This window comes from Lagenorhynchus albirostris, chromosome 8 (assembly GCF_949774975.1).
Source record: "Lagenorhynchus albirostris chromosome 8, mLagAlb1.1, whole genome shotgun sequence".
Classification (NCBI taxonomy): Eukaryota; Metazoa; Chordata; class Mammalia; order Artiodactyla; family Delphinidae; genus Lagenorhynchus; species Lagenorhynchus albirostris.
The window spans coordinates 45,382,423-45,398,759 of record NC_083102.1 but is presented as its reverse complement, the minus strand read 5'-3'; positions in this window follow the sequence as shown (position 1 = coordinate 45,398,759).

Below are 16,337 nucleotides of genomic sequence, written 5' to 3'. Positions count from 1 at the left end.
CACCTGCCACGGAGGGTCATTGTGAGGGCTGGAGGAGAACACCACTTCCTGGAAATGCGAGGGAATGTTAATCATTGTCACTTTGTTTCTTCCCATTCAAAGTCAACAAACATTGAGAACTCACTATGTACAAGATCCTGTGCCTGGCGTGACTGTGGGTGCCTAGCACGGAGTAGGTTCCTAACAAATGTTTGTCAAATGGACAAAGGAATGGGGATGACCACGGGAGGCTTGGAGTAAGAGGCTTGGACAGAGGGATTTGAGAAGGCCCTGACACAAGGGGCAGACTCTGAATGTTTCCACCCAAGTCTGCCTTTCCCGGACTCCTGTAAGAGCACTAGGCAGGAAGGCAGAGGACAGTCGGTACGAATTCAATCGTTATTGAGCACCTATCAAGTGCAGGGTGCAGGGAGAGAAGACACAGCGGCTGTCCCAGCATGGTGGCAGGGACAGACCAGTAATCAGACTAGGGCTGTGAGGGACAGTGAGTGTGGAGTCACCAATACCACCCAGCCCCTGGGATGGCAGAGGATGAGCAAAGCTCACCTGCGTGATGGTAGAGGTGTGGAGGCCAGTGGAGGGGCGGTCAAGGTGGAGGGAGGGTCTCCCAGAGTGAGTGAGAAAGAGACAGGCTCGGGGACCGCCGGGAGGCTGTCGGCGTGGAGTCAGCCATGGATGGGCATGGAGACCACTGAGGTGAGGCTGATGAGTGGCCAGAGCCCCGGACGGGGGCATGTAGGCTGGGTAAGGCAGGCACTGGCGGAACTGGTGACATGGTCACATTGGCACTGTAGAAAGAACAGAGTGGACAATGACTTGGCTGGGACATGCCCCAAAGGCAGGAGACAAGTCGGGTGGCTCTAAGGATAGGAAGGGGTGGTAGCCTGAGCTCTGGTCCTGTTGCTGCTCTGCAGAGAACATTGGAGCTGGAAGGAACCTTAACAGTCACTCAGTCCCCATCCCCACTTTACAGGTGACAGCAGGCTCAGTGAGGGCCCTGCAGGAAGGCTGCCCCTCGGAAGGCTGCCCCTTGACTGTACCACCGGCCCGGCCCCTCCCTGCCTCTGCCTGCAGAGTGAGATGAGCCCACATCACAGGTCCCTTCCTCTTCTCCTGGGCCAGGCTGCTTCTGCTGCGGGGTAACTTGTGGGTCGGTCCCCCAGAGGGCAGGAGCCCAAGACATAGCTTAATAAAAGGTGGGTGGTCTATGAGGTTGATGGGGCCTGGATTCAGCCCTTTGCTGCCAAAAGTCAGGCCCAGCGGCTGGGCAGCTTGGGAGTATCTGACTGAACTTGCCCCAAGCCTGCACTGGGAGGAAGGGTCCAGTCCTTCTGCGTGACTTACCAGCTGTCTGCCCTTGGCCAAAAGCTTCACCCTCTGAGCCTCCAGTCTCATCTGTCAAGTGAGGATAAGGCTGTCTCTGTGGTCGGGGTGCCTTACATTACCCCCAGGTCATGGAGGAATCTGGAGAAGTTCAGATTCCCAGTGGGCTGGTCTCCCTGTCGGGGTCCCTGGTCTCTGGCCACTCTCCACACTGGGGGTTGATGGCCTTCCGGGCAGACACTCTGATAACTTCCTGGCCCAGTGGGGAGTGGCACTTCTGCTTTGCTCCCTCGGCCAGAGCCAGCCGATCAGTGATGTGGGGTAAAATCCACTTCCTTCCACCCTGATCTCCTTTTCGCCACCGTCCTCAGCTGTGCCTGGAACAAGACAAGGCCCTGAAAGCGACAGACTAGCGGACGTGGAGGTTATGACCGCTAAAGACTTGCACCTGCTAATTCACCCCCTTTCACCTTCCCAAGATATACAGAAAATCATCAGCAGTGCCAAAGGCTAGACATAAGCCAGAAACAAGGAGACATTTAATCCAAGCTCTAAGAAAGTCCTGAAACAGGACGCTGGGCCCCGCTTTGCTGCCAATATGCCTGTGTCCCAACTGTGGGAGGGCTGCTCTCCCCTTGGCCTCTCCCACCCTTAGCGCTTTCCATGTGACAACAGCTGTCCTTTGAGATTTAGCTCAAGTTGCTGTAAGCACATTATCCCGCATCCCAGGGGAGGTTCAGTGACCTCTCCGGGCGGTCATGTATTCCAGGGAGCTCATGTTCTCATGGTCATCTCTGGTCAGAGTCCCAGCTTTTGCTGGCCTCTTGTCCTGCCCTTGTCTCTTCTGTCTGGCTTGCACAGACCCACACATGCATTTCCCCTGAGCCCCTGACCACAGAGCAGGGTGCGGCTATCCCTGCTATGTGGAAGCTCGGCGCTGAGATCCTTCTTCCTCCTGCTGAGCCAAGACCCTTCTGCTCCTGCTGGCTGTGCGTGGATCTGCCGCCTTGAACCTCACCCCTGCCAGGCGCCAGCCCCACTAGCCCCTGCCTGGGGACAGAGGCTATGCAGGGCCCAGCGAATTGTCTGCTGGGTAATAGGGAGGGAGAACAGTCCTTGTTAGAGGCCCCACAGCAGGATGCTTCTGGGTGTGTGTAGTGGGACAGCGTCTGTTGGGGATGAGTTTGCCCACAGGCCACCACAGAGGTGGGTTCGAGACCATTCAAATGATCGCCAGAGTGGCGCATTCAGACCACTCTTTCCCTCCAGCCTCGGGCCTGCTGTGACCCCCCCCCCCCGCCACGGGTCTCAGAGCTGCCCTGCCATTTGGCTTTGCCTGTGTTCGTCACAGGTTTCTAGACAAACGGAAGCAGTAGGCTATGTATACGTAAAAAGAGATTCATTTTAAGGAACTGGCTCATGCAGGTGTGGGAGGGCGGCAAGGCTGGAGTCCATAGGTGAGCTGGCAGTCGGAAATTCAGGTGAGAGTTTGTATTGCAGCCTTGAGTCTGAAATCTGCAGGGCAGGGCAGGCAGGCTGGAAATTCAGGCGGGGTCTCCACGTGGGAGTCTTGAGGCCGAATTCCTTCATCTTTGGGGAAACGTCAACTTCACCTGATTGGACGAGGGCCATGCACCCTAGGAAGGTAATCTGCTTTACTCAAAGCCTACTGGTTTAAATGATTTAAAATCTAAAAAAACACCTTCATAGCAACATCTCAATGGGTGTTTGAGCGAGCAACCGGGTACCATAGCTTAGCCAAGTTGACACATACCATTAACCATGGCACTGCCCTATACCTGTCTATTTTGTGGGCCTGGATGCCTGAACCCCAAGTGTGGGCTTGATTTTGAGTTTTTCTGGGAGTCTCCTAGCTCACACGTAAACACCCAATGCTACCAGTTGGGCTAAAAGGAGGGGTGCCCAACTCCTTCTAGCGGGTATCACAGAAGCTTGGGCATCTAATATGTCTGTATGAGAGGACAGAACCATTTGTTAGACACAGATAACTCTGGGTCACAGACAACTCACAGCTAATCACGGGTCAATGATTTCTTACTTTTTTCTTTGTGCTTTTCGGTATTTTCCAAAATTGTACAAGGGTCTGTATTCCGTTTTAGTATTAAGAAAAGATGCATTTTAAAATGTAGGAATTAGTTATGGCTTGTTCTGGGGGTTGAGAAGGGGTTTCCCTCAGCCCCGCAGGTTGGGTGGGTGAGTCTGGGCATTTAAGGAAGGCTGCTGTGGAGACCACAGGGATCCTGACCCCTAGGCCTGAGCCTACCCCATTGCACTGAACATGGTTTGCGGATCTAGTTGAAGACTTGGGGGCCGAAGGCTGCAGGGAGAGTGAGGACCCTGGGTTAATTCAGGGCCTGGAGTCTGGGGTACCTTGTTGCCCCCCACATAGACGCTCCTAGGGAGTGGTGAGTGGGTATACTGTGAGAGCTGCTTTCGGGTCAGGTGGGGACAAAATGCAGGAATCAAACCCCAGCCAGGATTTGTAGTCTTGGCAGGAGTCAGAGAAGAGGTCAGCCCCTCTAGGACTGCTGGAGGCCATGCTCTGTAGACAGCTTGCAGGTGAGCTGTGGCCAGCGTTTCACCCCAGATTGTCTTCTCAGCAACCTTGACCCCTGTGGTCACTTGGTACGACTTAGTCCTTCCCCGATCCCTTCTGTGGGCCCAGCCCTGTGTCAGCCTTCCTCGGGGAGGATGGGAAGAGGTGACCCAGGCTGATCCAAGGGGATGAGTCGGGGGTGGGAAGAGAAGCAGAGGAAAAATCCAGCCCCCATTCTCGGTAGGCTGACTCCTCCACAGTCAAGGAACAGCCCAGGCTGGGGTAGAGGAGGCTTCGAGCATGTTGAGGAGGGGTGGAGGCCATGGGCGCTGGAGCAGCCTGGGAAGGAGAGGGATGGGATACACTTAGACGGTGGAGGGAAGAAGGAAAAGAAAGTCATTCCTGTTGCGTTGTGTTCAGGGAAGGTCATCACACTATTCTTATAAGGAAGCATATTTCATGAGGAAGTGAAATCCCACACTGGAACCCTTGACTTCTGCGTTTCCAAATAGTGGGCTTTGTGAGTTACCAAGAATTATAATAATAACAGCTGATGCATACGTATTTTGAACATAACGTAAATACCATCAAAGGTGGTCCCAAATATTGATTTGAATCTGTTTACATATACAGTATGGACTTAGAGAATCCTCACAGAACCTTACTGTCGTCTGTGCTTTAGGGATGAAGAAACTGAAGCACAGAGAGATTAATTAACGGGCCCGTGATCACAGAGCCAATAAGTGGTGGCCCCGGGAGTCGAACCCAAGCAATGTGGGTCAGGAGGCCATGCTCTTAGCCGCCATGCTAAGGTGTCTTTCTTCAGGAAGGGCCACCTAAGGTCTACAGGTTTTTAGAAACACCTCTCCTGTTTTCCCGGGGTTTCCTGTGAAGTGAGAACCTCAGCTCTCCCTGTACACAGCCCTCCCACTGAATTTCAGAGCCCACCTGGGCATCAACCATCTGGCCCCCTGACTGGTCTTACCAGGAGGCGTTTTGTAAAGGGAAATTGGAATCTCACTAGAAAGCTTTTTCCTTCCTTAAGGATAGTACTCTCAAACTGAGCACTGGAGCCATTGATTCGGTGATAACAGGAGGTATTTGTGCTGAGAGCTGCATCTCCTGGCACGACCTGCTAATGTTCTCTTTGGTATATGGAATATTGACAAAGGAAAGTCAACGTGTCCTGCATTTCCCTTGGCTGCTTGGGAAGAAGGAGAAATTGATTCTGTGCAGGGTCTTATGTGCGCATAGTAGGGGCTCAATGGACATTGATTAAAGCCAGACTGCCTACTGCATTCCACTTGTGTGACCGTGGGTGAGTTACTTCAATTCTCTGGGTCACAATTCCCTTTGTAAAGTGGAGCTCAGAACAGTACCTGTTATAGTTCCTACCTCCTCCGATGGCTTTGAAGACGACATTGGTTAATCAAGGTGGAGAGGTGACTTCAGTGCCTGGACTGTGGTACACTCTCAATGGGTCTAGCTGCTGCGACAGGCTTTACGTGGGACAGTGAGTGGAAAATGTGGTCAGGATGGAGGAAGCCACCCTGGTGATCCAGACCAGAAGTGACATTGATCTTTTACAAAGGTTTGTGTTATGATGAAAGTCTAGTGATAATTGGCAAATTAATATACAAAAATAGAGAGCTTTGCAGGGGACTTCAGAGAACATCTAGTTGAACATCTAGTTTGATTTCCCTCCTTGTAGATGTGGAAACTGAGGCCCAGTGAGCGGAGGGGTGTGCTCGGGCACTCGCAGTGAGGCCCTGTCAAAGATGGGACTTATGTCCTTCTGCGTGGGAGTCTGTACTGCTTCTCCAGACTCACTTGTTTGTCCGTGACTGTGAACTGATCAGAGGTTTGAATGTCAGAGAATCAACAGATTGCCTTTGGGAAAAGGCAAACACAAGTTAGCAAGTTCAGCACTGTGGTAGTGCCAGGATTCACCTAGGGAGGGACAGCAGCCATCGGTTTAATAAGACCTATTAACTCATGTGACTAGTTAACCAGGGAATTCTTTCCCAGAGGATCTCACCATGATTTCTGTCCTGGCCATTGACGTCTGAACCTATGGGGCGATATGCATCTTCTAGATCATTGGAAACACAGTGCTGACATTGCAGGGTCCAGAGATGCCTTTCTGTTCAGTTCATAGGGAGGGAAAATGACACCCAGAGAAATCTTATTTGTCTCTTAGCTAGTTGGTGATAGATTGAAAACCAGAACCCAGAATCACTGACCTCCCAACCAGGAATCCGACTGCAAGAAAACCGTGCTTCTCAGCAAGCCTCCTCTTACTGGTTTTCCCAGTAGCAATGCTTTAAAAAGTATTTCACAACATCCCCCAACTCTGGCCCTTATTAAAGATGGAGTCTGTAGACATAGGAAAGAGGATTTAATGCTCATCCAGATTTGAGAATTGCAGACGCACAGCGAGGGAGGGAGACGATTCTCCAGAGGGAGGTAGGGTTAGGCTCTTGGGCATCTTTGGCTGTGACTGGCCCTGAGCGTTAGTTAGAGGGTCCGTCCTAGGGCTGCTCAAAGTGGTGGGGGGTATCCGTGGATGCTGTCAGTTTGTAAACTTTTGGCTATTGGCCTGCAGTGAATATAGAAATTGAGAGTAAGCATGTGGAAACTTATGGCAGTTAGCAGAGTAGTTTTATGCCTGCTGAATCTAATCATAAAAATGTGAACATATATTTTGTGTGTCTTTATGGTTTATTTCATTTTTTCTAGAAGTCTATTTTTATTGTACAGCCTTTGGGGCACCCTCCTCCAGGCTGCTTTCCTTGACCATCCTGGGCCCAGTGATCTCCCCACTCCTGTGCTCTCCCTGAGTCTGAGCCTCACACTCCTGCCCTGGCTCTCTCCTCAGCTCGGTTTCTTCTCACTTGCACCCATGGGTATTCTTAAACACTAATTTAAAAAATTATGTTTCATAACATAAGAAACACCCAAATATATTATCATTATTAAAAATAAAAATAAGGGCTTCCCTGGTGGCACAGTGGTTGAGAGTCTGCCTGCCGATGCAGGGGACGCTGGTTCGTGCCCCGGTCCGGGAAGATCCCACATGCCGCGGAGCGGCTGGGCCCGTGAGCCATGGCTGCTGAGCCTGCGCGTCCGGAGCCTGTGCTCCACAACAGTGAGAGGACCGCGTACCGCAAAAAAATAAAAAATAAAAAATAAATAAAAATAAGAGAGACAGACAGCCCCCTTGGCCCTCTCAGTTCCATCAACCTCCCCAGAGAACACGTTTTATCAGTTTCCTGAGTTCATTTTCACACCTTAAATTTTGCATTTATGCTTGAAATTTTGTACTTCTAGTTCTTCTGAGGGTGTTTACACAAATGTCATACTGTGCAGATGCACTTTCACTGAACAATATGTCTTAGAGATCTTTCAGTATCAGCACTTATGTGCTATGTGTCACTTATGTATGTCGTCTATGTATATCATCTATGCTACGGCACGAATATGGCATAAAATACCATCCATGGTAATGGTGGCCTTGTGTACCAGAGCGGGGTACAGTGCCCTTGTTAACGGAAGTGTGCTACGTTTCCAGAGTTTCACTGTTATTCTACACGCAGAGAACACTTTTGCACGTGCCTCTTTGTGTAACATGTGCGAGTATTTCCCTGGGATACAAACTCTGACGTGGGATTGCTGAATTGGAAGATACAGACAATTTGTATCTTAATAGATGCGGTTAAATTGTCCTCCAAATTGCTGGCTTCCCAGCACCTGAGACCCCCAATATGTCCTATTCGTGTCTAGAGCAGTTATTATCAGTCTTCATTTTGCCAATCTGATAAACAGGAAGGTGAATCTCATTCTTGCTTTAATTTGCATTTCTCTGATTACTCACGAGGCTAAGCATATTTTCTTATCGTTATTAGCTATTTGTAGAGGAAACGCTCACTGACTGAACTAGGGGCTGAATAAAGATACTGTGAAAGGAGGAGAAGGGTAACTCAGCTTGGGGCAGATTTGCTCTATGACGTCCAGGTCACCAGGCTGGTCCAGGAGGGATGCTCACAGGACCTGGCTGGGGTGTAGGGTGAGGATGGCATTTCTGACACTTAGAACAATAGAGTCACACAGTCAAAGACCAGACTGGGACCTGAACCCGAGGCCTCCTCAGCTCGTGGGATCTCACCCTAATTGGTGTCCCTTATTAAAGGATCTGTCACTGTCTGGCTCAGGAACCTGACAGATGTGGGTGGGGAGGACTGTAGTCTTTTGGCTACAGTTCGTTTGTTATCCATTGTTGCAAACTACCCCAAACGTGATGGTTAAGACAACAGCAATCTTGGTTTGCTCATGCTTCTGCACTTTGGGGAGGGCTCAATGGGGACAGCTCAGTTGTCAATGACCAGATCCATGAGTTGTCTGCTGGGCCTAGATCATTCAAGGAGGCTTCTTCATTCACATAGCTGGGCCAAGATGGCTGGACCAGTTGGGGCCTGGGTGGGCATCGTGCTGCATGGCCTTTTCAAGTGGCTTCGCTGAGCCTTCCTGACAGCATGGTGATTTCAGGGAAGTGACAGTTTTACCTGGTCATTGGCTCCCCTCAGGATGCACGAGTGAAAGCTGCCAGGTCTTCTTAATGCTCAGATCTGGAAGCCCCGGAATGTCATTGATGCCTCATCCACTGGCTAAGTCACAGTCTCAGGGCCAGGGGAGGGGAAATAGATCTCACTAATGTGGAAGAGTGGCACGGGCCCATTGCAAATGAGCATGTGGGTTGAGAGAGATTGTTGTAGCTTTTGGAAACACCATCTACTATACAATTAAAATCCTCTCAAACAGATTGAGAAAAAAGAGGAGAATTTATAAGGATATGGAGTGTCTCAGTGAAGCCCAGGCCAGAAAATGCAGCAGAGGGAAGGTTTGGCTTGGGAAAACCCATCGATAACTCAGACTGCATCCCCCTCACTTCCCTGGGGGCACCAAGGCACACCAGTTTTCTCTGCTTCTGTGCTCATGGGCTCTATGACACTGCCTCAGAATAGTGCCCTCAGCCCCCAAGTCCTCAACTTCCCTAGGTTTTTGTGAATCCCAGTTCCAAGCCCCAGAGAGTCCGACTGGTCCAGCTCAGGGCAGCTTTTCTCCCAAATGTGGAAAATGAGGCTCAGAGACGCCAAAGGTGTTGCCTCGCGCCAGAGAGCGGCGGGGTCGGGTCCCTAGCCCTTGAACCTCCGTCTGATCCAGAGCCAAGGCTCACTCCAGGCTGTCCCTGAGCGCGGCCCCCCCTCCCCCCTCCCCCCAAGCCCCTGTCAAGCTCAGACCTCGGGAGCTGACAGCCTCCTCTGGTCCCCGCTCGGAAGGGGCGACATCCTGCCACGCAGGGTGGGTAGGGGGCCACTTAGAGGTGTGATTCATCTAGAGTGAAGGGCTTCAGTCACCCCAGCGGGCTTTCTGCCTTCTCACTCTAGCTGCAGCGTGGGCTGGGACTGCAGAGTTTCCGAGGCGAGGTGCAGAAGGGGGCAGGCAGTAACGCTCACTTCGGAGGCCCCTCGGTGAAGGCAATCCATCTTTCTGGCAGCTCTGATGAGAAGGCTTGTTATATCTCCCTGGGGTGCAGCTGCCTGGCTGGGATGAGACACCCCAGGGCTGCTTCTGACCTCACACCTTCCCCTACAGTCTATCAAAAACCTGGTCTGTGGTCCCACGTCACCTGTACCATTTTCTCGGCCCTACCCAGGGGCTGGTCTGCTCTAGGTTTCCAGACCCTTCTTCTTCTGTGCAGGTCCTTAGCTGATGTCAACCCACAGCCTGGAATATCCCCTTCCCCCATTTCTACCTAAGTGTATCCTCTCCACCCTCCACGGCTTGCAGCAAAGGTCACCTCCTCCACAACGCCTTGGTCAGGTTCTCATGAGAACTGTTTCTACCTCCCTTTGGACATTCTCTCCTTTCAGCTTGGATCACTGGGATTCTGGACACAGGCAGCAAGGCCTGGAACATCCTCATAACATATCATTTATTCATTCAACTATTTATCGAGTGCCCATCCTGTGTCAGGCACAGTTGTAGCACTGGGGAACAGATGAGATGAAAGTCACTGCCTCTGCGGACCCGAGATTCTTTTGTGGGAGGCCGGCAACAAAAAAGATGATTGAGTCACGTGCACGGTGAGTCACATAGAGTAGGTGCTATGGGGTGAGATGAAGCAGGGGAGGGAGTGTAGAGTGCCAGGGATGGGACAGGATGGGGTGGGGGTCGCCTTCTAAGCTGGGCACGTCACTCACCAGCTGTGTGAGTTTCAGCCAATTTCTTGATTTCAATCCACCAACTTTTAGTTGCCTTGACTATAAAACCAGAACAACGGCACCTAGCTCAAGTAGAAAGTCACAGATAATGGAAAGTCAGTGCCTGGTGCATAGTAGGTGCTTCCTAACTGAGCTGTTACTACTACCACCATCATCGCCTTCCAACAAGGACTTGAAAGCGAAGTTTGCCCGAATAATCCTCCCTGGGTGGGTAGTGGGGAACAACTGCATCTGACCAGATTCCAGCTCCCTGAAAGGGGCACAGAGTTCTAGAGGGTTCTGCCGCTTTAAGAGGATGAAAAGGGGGATAAATCTGCCTCTGCAGCCCCCCAGCTCAGAACACTTAAACGGACTCCCTTTCATGATTTCAGGCAGTCCTCAGCGTGCCCCTGCCGCTCTGCCTGGGAGTTCAGTTTCTAGGAAGAGTTGATTGATTGGGTGTCAGTAATTGGTTTTGGCTGCTGGATAGGGGAGGTCACAGATTCTGGGGGGTGGAGCGCTCTGCAAGCGGGATGCACGTAGCAAGGTGGCTGGAGCCCTCAGCTGGGAGGGAGGCATGGGTCCTCTTTCCTGTGTGTGTGTGTGTGTGTGTGTGTGTGTGTGTGTGTGTGTGAGAGAGAGAGAGAGAGAGAGAGAGAGAGAGAGAGAGAGAGAGAGAGAGTTCCCACTTCTCCTCCCTGGGCCTCTGCCAGGACAAAATGGGGTGTTTCCACAAGGTGGGCCATCACGTGGAGAGCCCACAGGTGAGGTGGGACACATCCTCCTGGTAGGCAGAACTTGGCCTTCTAGGCTCCAAGAGTCCCCCTGGCTTCCTCCATGTACAAGGCCTCTTGACCATGGGGTAGCCAGCAATTGGGCCAGAGCCACTGCCATTGGCAGGCCTGGGGCCCAGACCTTTGGGTCCTGCTCTGAGGTGGGGACCCGGACCCCATGGCCTCTCTCAGGCCCACCTGGTGCCAGGACGCGAGTTAATACTCACCGAAAGAGCCCGTTCTCCCTGAGGAGAATTGCTGCTGAGGGGGATAAATTTAGGACTCCAGATGGTTTCTCAACCACGCAGAAGCAGGGCTCAGCCTGGAGTCTGTTGATGTTTTTTGGTTACGTAATGGAATTCTACCTTGAATTTGCATAGCCCTTTTTCTTTTCTTTTTGAAGCTCTGTCCCATCAACCCATTCAATGCCGGCACCCCTTCGCACAGTATATCAGCCAAAGCCTTCTTCCCGCTCTCCAGATGGTCAGCGGCGGCCCCTCAGCAGGTCAGAGGAGCCTGGGCCGCACTGAGCCGTCTATACAGACAGCCCCACCCCGATAGAAAAACAACTCAGTGTGGGTGAGGCCTAGTTATCCCCACGCCGCCCTCACCCCATGGTGTGGACAGTGCTCTGGGCCCAGAGAGCGTGAGCACAGGGCAGAGGGGTAACCGGAAGTGGGATCCGGCTGCTCGCCGCTCAAAAGCCAATAAAGAGGCCAGGTTGGTGGAAAGGAAAATTTGCTTTATTTTGTATGCAGGCAACCGGGGTCGGGGGGTGGGTGGAGGGCGGATGCCTGTCCAAAGACCGACTCCCCCCGTGACAATAAGGGGGCAAGAGCTTTTATAGACAGACGGAGGGGGCTACAGGCAGAAACAGCACAGTCAGCTCTGACAGGCATCTTGAAGTTGGTCATCGGTGGTCTGACCAGCGTCATCTTGACTGTTTTAGGTACAGTTAGTCTTCGGTTCCAGGGTCAGTGTGTTCCCGTTTCCCTGAGGCCAATTCTTGGAATTGTGGCAGCTTATGTCGTGGCTACGGCCTGGTCATCACGTAGTTAACTTCTTCCACCCAGTGGAGGTTTCAGTATCTATAAGACAGCTCACAGGAGATGGCTCAGAATATTATCTACAGCCCTCGAGGAGGAATTAAAGGTCCTTGACTGTGCTTAATGACTGAACTATTATTATTTGGTCTTCTTTGACTGTTTTCCTTTGTTTCTGCATTTTCTCACTTCTCCGATTAAACTTATTCTTTGGCTAAAGTTTTTCCACAGGCAAAAGGCAGGCAGAGGACATGGGGCGGGGGCAAGGGCCATCGGGCCCTGCTCCGCTTCAGAGGGATTCTGCAGCCGGAAGCCAGGACGCCCACCAGGGCTGCAGCCGGAAGCCAGGACGCCCACCAGGGCTGCAGCCGGAAGCCAGGACGCCCACTCAGGGCTGCAGCCGGAAGCGAGGACGCCCACCAGGGCTGCAGCCGGAGCAGCACAAGCAGAACCGCTTCTGGTGCTCAGGCATCTTCAGGGGACCCGCCGGCTCACACACAGCCTCAGCGCTGCAGTCACGCACATGCTGGATTCGGTTTTAATTTATTTGCAGGTGAATCTCTCTCCCAAGGCAGGAGGAGGGGAGCACACTCTCTTTTTAATTATTCGGGGCATTATTTACAAAGCCCTCTGAGCTGAGGCCCTGGCAGAGGGTGATTCTGATCTCCCTTCTGGACTTTTCTTCCACAATTACTCGCCCAGGCTGAGCCCAGTCGCCCCCCCCCCACTTCTGCTGCTCCCCTCTCCCCTCTCCTTGCATCCCGCTGCTTCCTGCCTTGATGAACAGAGCTTTGGAGGCGCCACTGAGCCCAGTCCTAGGCCCCGGGCAGGAGTGGCCCCAGGGCGACAGCCAGTCGCCCAGGCAGAGACGCGGCCCCCTCAGTGGGCCTTGAAGCCTAAGTCTGGTCATGTCACTCCTCTACTCAAGGGTCTGAAATGGTTCTGAACTCGCTCAAAGGAAGGGCCTGGGCTTTACAGTGGCCCTCAAGGCTCTCCACACACACAGGTACGTGAACACACACACGCACAGAGGCCCGCGTGAACAGCACACCATTCACACACACATCTGCAGGCACATGTCCTTCCACTACTTCATGTCAGGGAGGGGTGACACATAACACTCAAGGCCACACAGCTGATGAGAGGTCCAGCTGCGCCTGGAATCCAGGCTTTCCAGCTCCTGGATAAAACTCCGGGGCACAGGGTTACCACCCGGCTTCGTACCCTCAGGCTGCTCCCCTCTCCTGGAGTCTCAGTTTTGCCATCTGTGAATTGGGTGTTTGTCTCCATGGCCTTTGAGGGGCCTGCCTTCACTGGGATTCCCCTTTCTTGCCAGCTCTTGGGAAAGATAGACACTGGGAGGGTTCCATCCCTGGTGTCCTTCTCCCAACCACTTTGGGATTCCGTCCCACCTTTCTACTCCCCAGCCCGCCGGCCCCCAGCACCGCAATGCAGGAGCGAGGGGGTCCTTTGACTGTCTGAAAGCCAAATGCTGGGCTCTCTTAATGGATTTCAGAAGCTTTCTGCCTTTGCTGCCACAGTAGAAAAGATTTTCTTCTTTGTGGTATTGAAGGAAATACAAGCAGTTATGCCTTTTGAGGTCTAAAATGAGCAAGATAACCCCGGGTGAGAGGCGGGGCGGGTAAATTACTGGCGGCAGAATGGACAGTGGCCATCTTTCTCAGATCCAGAAGTTATCATTACAAAGAGAAATTCATTGTTTTCTTTTCAGCCTAGGGGGTAGGCTACCAACAGCATGAAGTGGATTTCTCCCTGAATTACGGATGTGCACTCCCACTGTCTGTAGCCATTCGGCCCCCGTCGGGTCTCAGCTGGGCCAGCCTCTCCAGCAGGAGCCGCTGCATCTGCAACGTAAGGATTTCCCGGCCATGTTCCCTCTGGGAAAGCCTCTGACCCTTCCTCCACCATGGCCACAGAGAAGTGTGTCACCCTCCTTCGCTCCTGGCCCTCCGCTTCCCAAGGAAGAGGCATCGGGAGTCCTGACATGCCAGACCCTGTTTATTCAGACCCTTCTTGCTTCTCCAGCCTCGTGTCCTCTGGTCCGGCACCTACCAGCCACCCAGCCTTCCTGACCTGGGTGCCCCACGCCTGCCCACCTTCCCACTGCTTTTCATCACACCAGTCTCTTTGCAGGATGATCAGTCCTAGACCGGCCCCTCTGCCTGGGGAAACCCCTCTAAGGCCACGCCAGCCACTGCAGGAGCCCTTGATGACTCTCCCAGGCTCCTTCCCTCTTTCCTGGTGCTCACCCTGGCTATGCCCCCTCTCAGGGGCAGCCAGCCACACCCATGTCACACACCCATCCTCAGCCTGAGGACTAAAGGGAAGGCCACAAGGTACCTCCTCTAGACCAACTTCCCACTGGGTGCTGGGCTGCAGGAGCCCCTCTCCTCCATCCTGCAGGAGCTCTCAGCTTCTGCTTGCATAGCCCACAGTGACGGGGAGCTCACTCCCTTCCCCCTACACCCATACACACACTCGCCCACCAGCCTCCTCAGTGGATGAATGTGTGTCCTTCCTTGTGTTAAGGCCCCATCACCCTTCCCCCAGGGATGACTCCTGCCCCCTGAGCCCTTCCTGCTTCCCCAGACATCCCAGCACCCATGGGGAGCAAGATGGGCAAGACGTTGTTGCCTTCACGTCCATGCCAGGGGTGGGGGGTGGGTCTGAACAAATCTTCACCCCCGTCTTTTGCTCGGACCGCCGATAGTGCAGTATGATCCGGGCTGTCCCGAAGGCCCTTGTGCTGTGCCCCCGACATGGAGCTCAGGACCCACCAGCAGATGAAGATTCACTCAGCATGTTAGGAGGAGCCCCCCCACTATCATCCAGGTGTGTGGGGAGGGCAGGGCCTCAGAGCCCAGCCTCACCCAGGTTCCCACTTTCCTCAGAAGAATCCGAAAACCAGACCAGGGTCCTACCACACAGGCCAAATCTGGGAGAGAATTGGGCCAGCCTTGAACATGCCTGTCTTCTAGAGGCTTCCAGAATGCTCAGCTTCTGTGTCCCTGTAAGCTGGATTCTAAGACTCAAGTATTCCATGAATATTTGCCACTCCCAGTCTGGATTCCAAGTTCGAGAATTCCCAAGGTGTGCACGCTTATTCTTTGGTGTTTGTCAGGGTGCTGGGCTCCACTTCCTGTTCTGGTCCTCAGAGAGCTCGATGGCCATTGCAAGGCTGTCCGTGACCAGGGCAGCCGCTGAAGCAGGAGCCCAGGGCAGCCTGCACGGTGCCGACCCCCACAGCGACATCCCAATCCAGCCAGTCGCCCATCCCATCCATCCAACCCAGCTGGGCTCTGTCCCCACTCACGCCTCAGCTTCCTCTCCTATCATAGTCTCCTCGTAATGCTACCTCACCTGCACACGCCAGGTATTCTCCCCTCCTTCCTGATTGTGTCATCCTGGAAAGGTGATGTCCTCCTCATCTTCCTTCTTCAGGGTCAAGCTCTGTGCCTTCAGGGGAGCTCCCTCAGGGCCCACTGACTTCCTTGGGGTTCCCTAAATCCCTACGGACCTCCTTGGGAGCCCCCCGGCTTTGCGTGCTGGAACCCACCCTCCAGCCACCTCTGACTCAGCTACTGATTGATCCCTGGGTGCCCAGCAGGGTGGGAGGTTCCTCCTCTGTGCTCACTGGAGATGAGTGGAATTAAAAGGGAAGGAGTCCTGACAACAGCCAACACTTCATAGCGCTTACCTTGCACCAGACGAGATGCTGAGTGCTCACTATTATATATGAACTCATTTCATCTCCACTATCACCGCATTTTGTATATGATGAAACAGCATTGGAGAGAGCTTAACTAACTTACCCAGGTTCATAAACCTGAGTGTCGGCATCAGGATTGAAACCCAGGTAGTGATGCCTTTGACCTCCACTCTCTACTGCCCTCTGTGATACAGCGATGGGGAGGACAATTGAGGGCTGTGTCCAGTGACGATTAGCCCAGCAGACAATGGCTAACTGAGACATGTGCTCATTTGTGCTGATTCCCATGGTAACATGCCATGTTCCAGCCCTGGGTGTACAGAAGTAGTTAAGACCTGTTCCCAGCCTGATGGAGCTCACAGACTTGTGGCAAACAAGATGACGGGTCGGTCCACAGAGCCTTGCAAAACCATGTGGCACCGTGCTGGTGGTGAAGGGGGAAGGAAAGATGCTCTAGGTGGAGCAGATAAACTACCTGGGTTTAGAGCTAAGGGGAAGATCTACCAAGTATGGCCACAGCCAAGGCCAAAGGCATGCAAAGCAGAGTAAACAGCACATGCAAAGATTCTGAGGCAGGGAGGGCTGAGGTTTGGGAACAGTTAGGCCAATGTGGCTGGAGTGTTAGGTCACATCAGGTGACCCCTAAGGAAG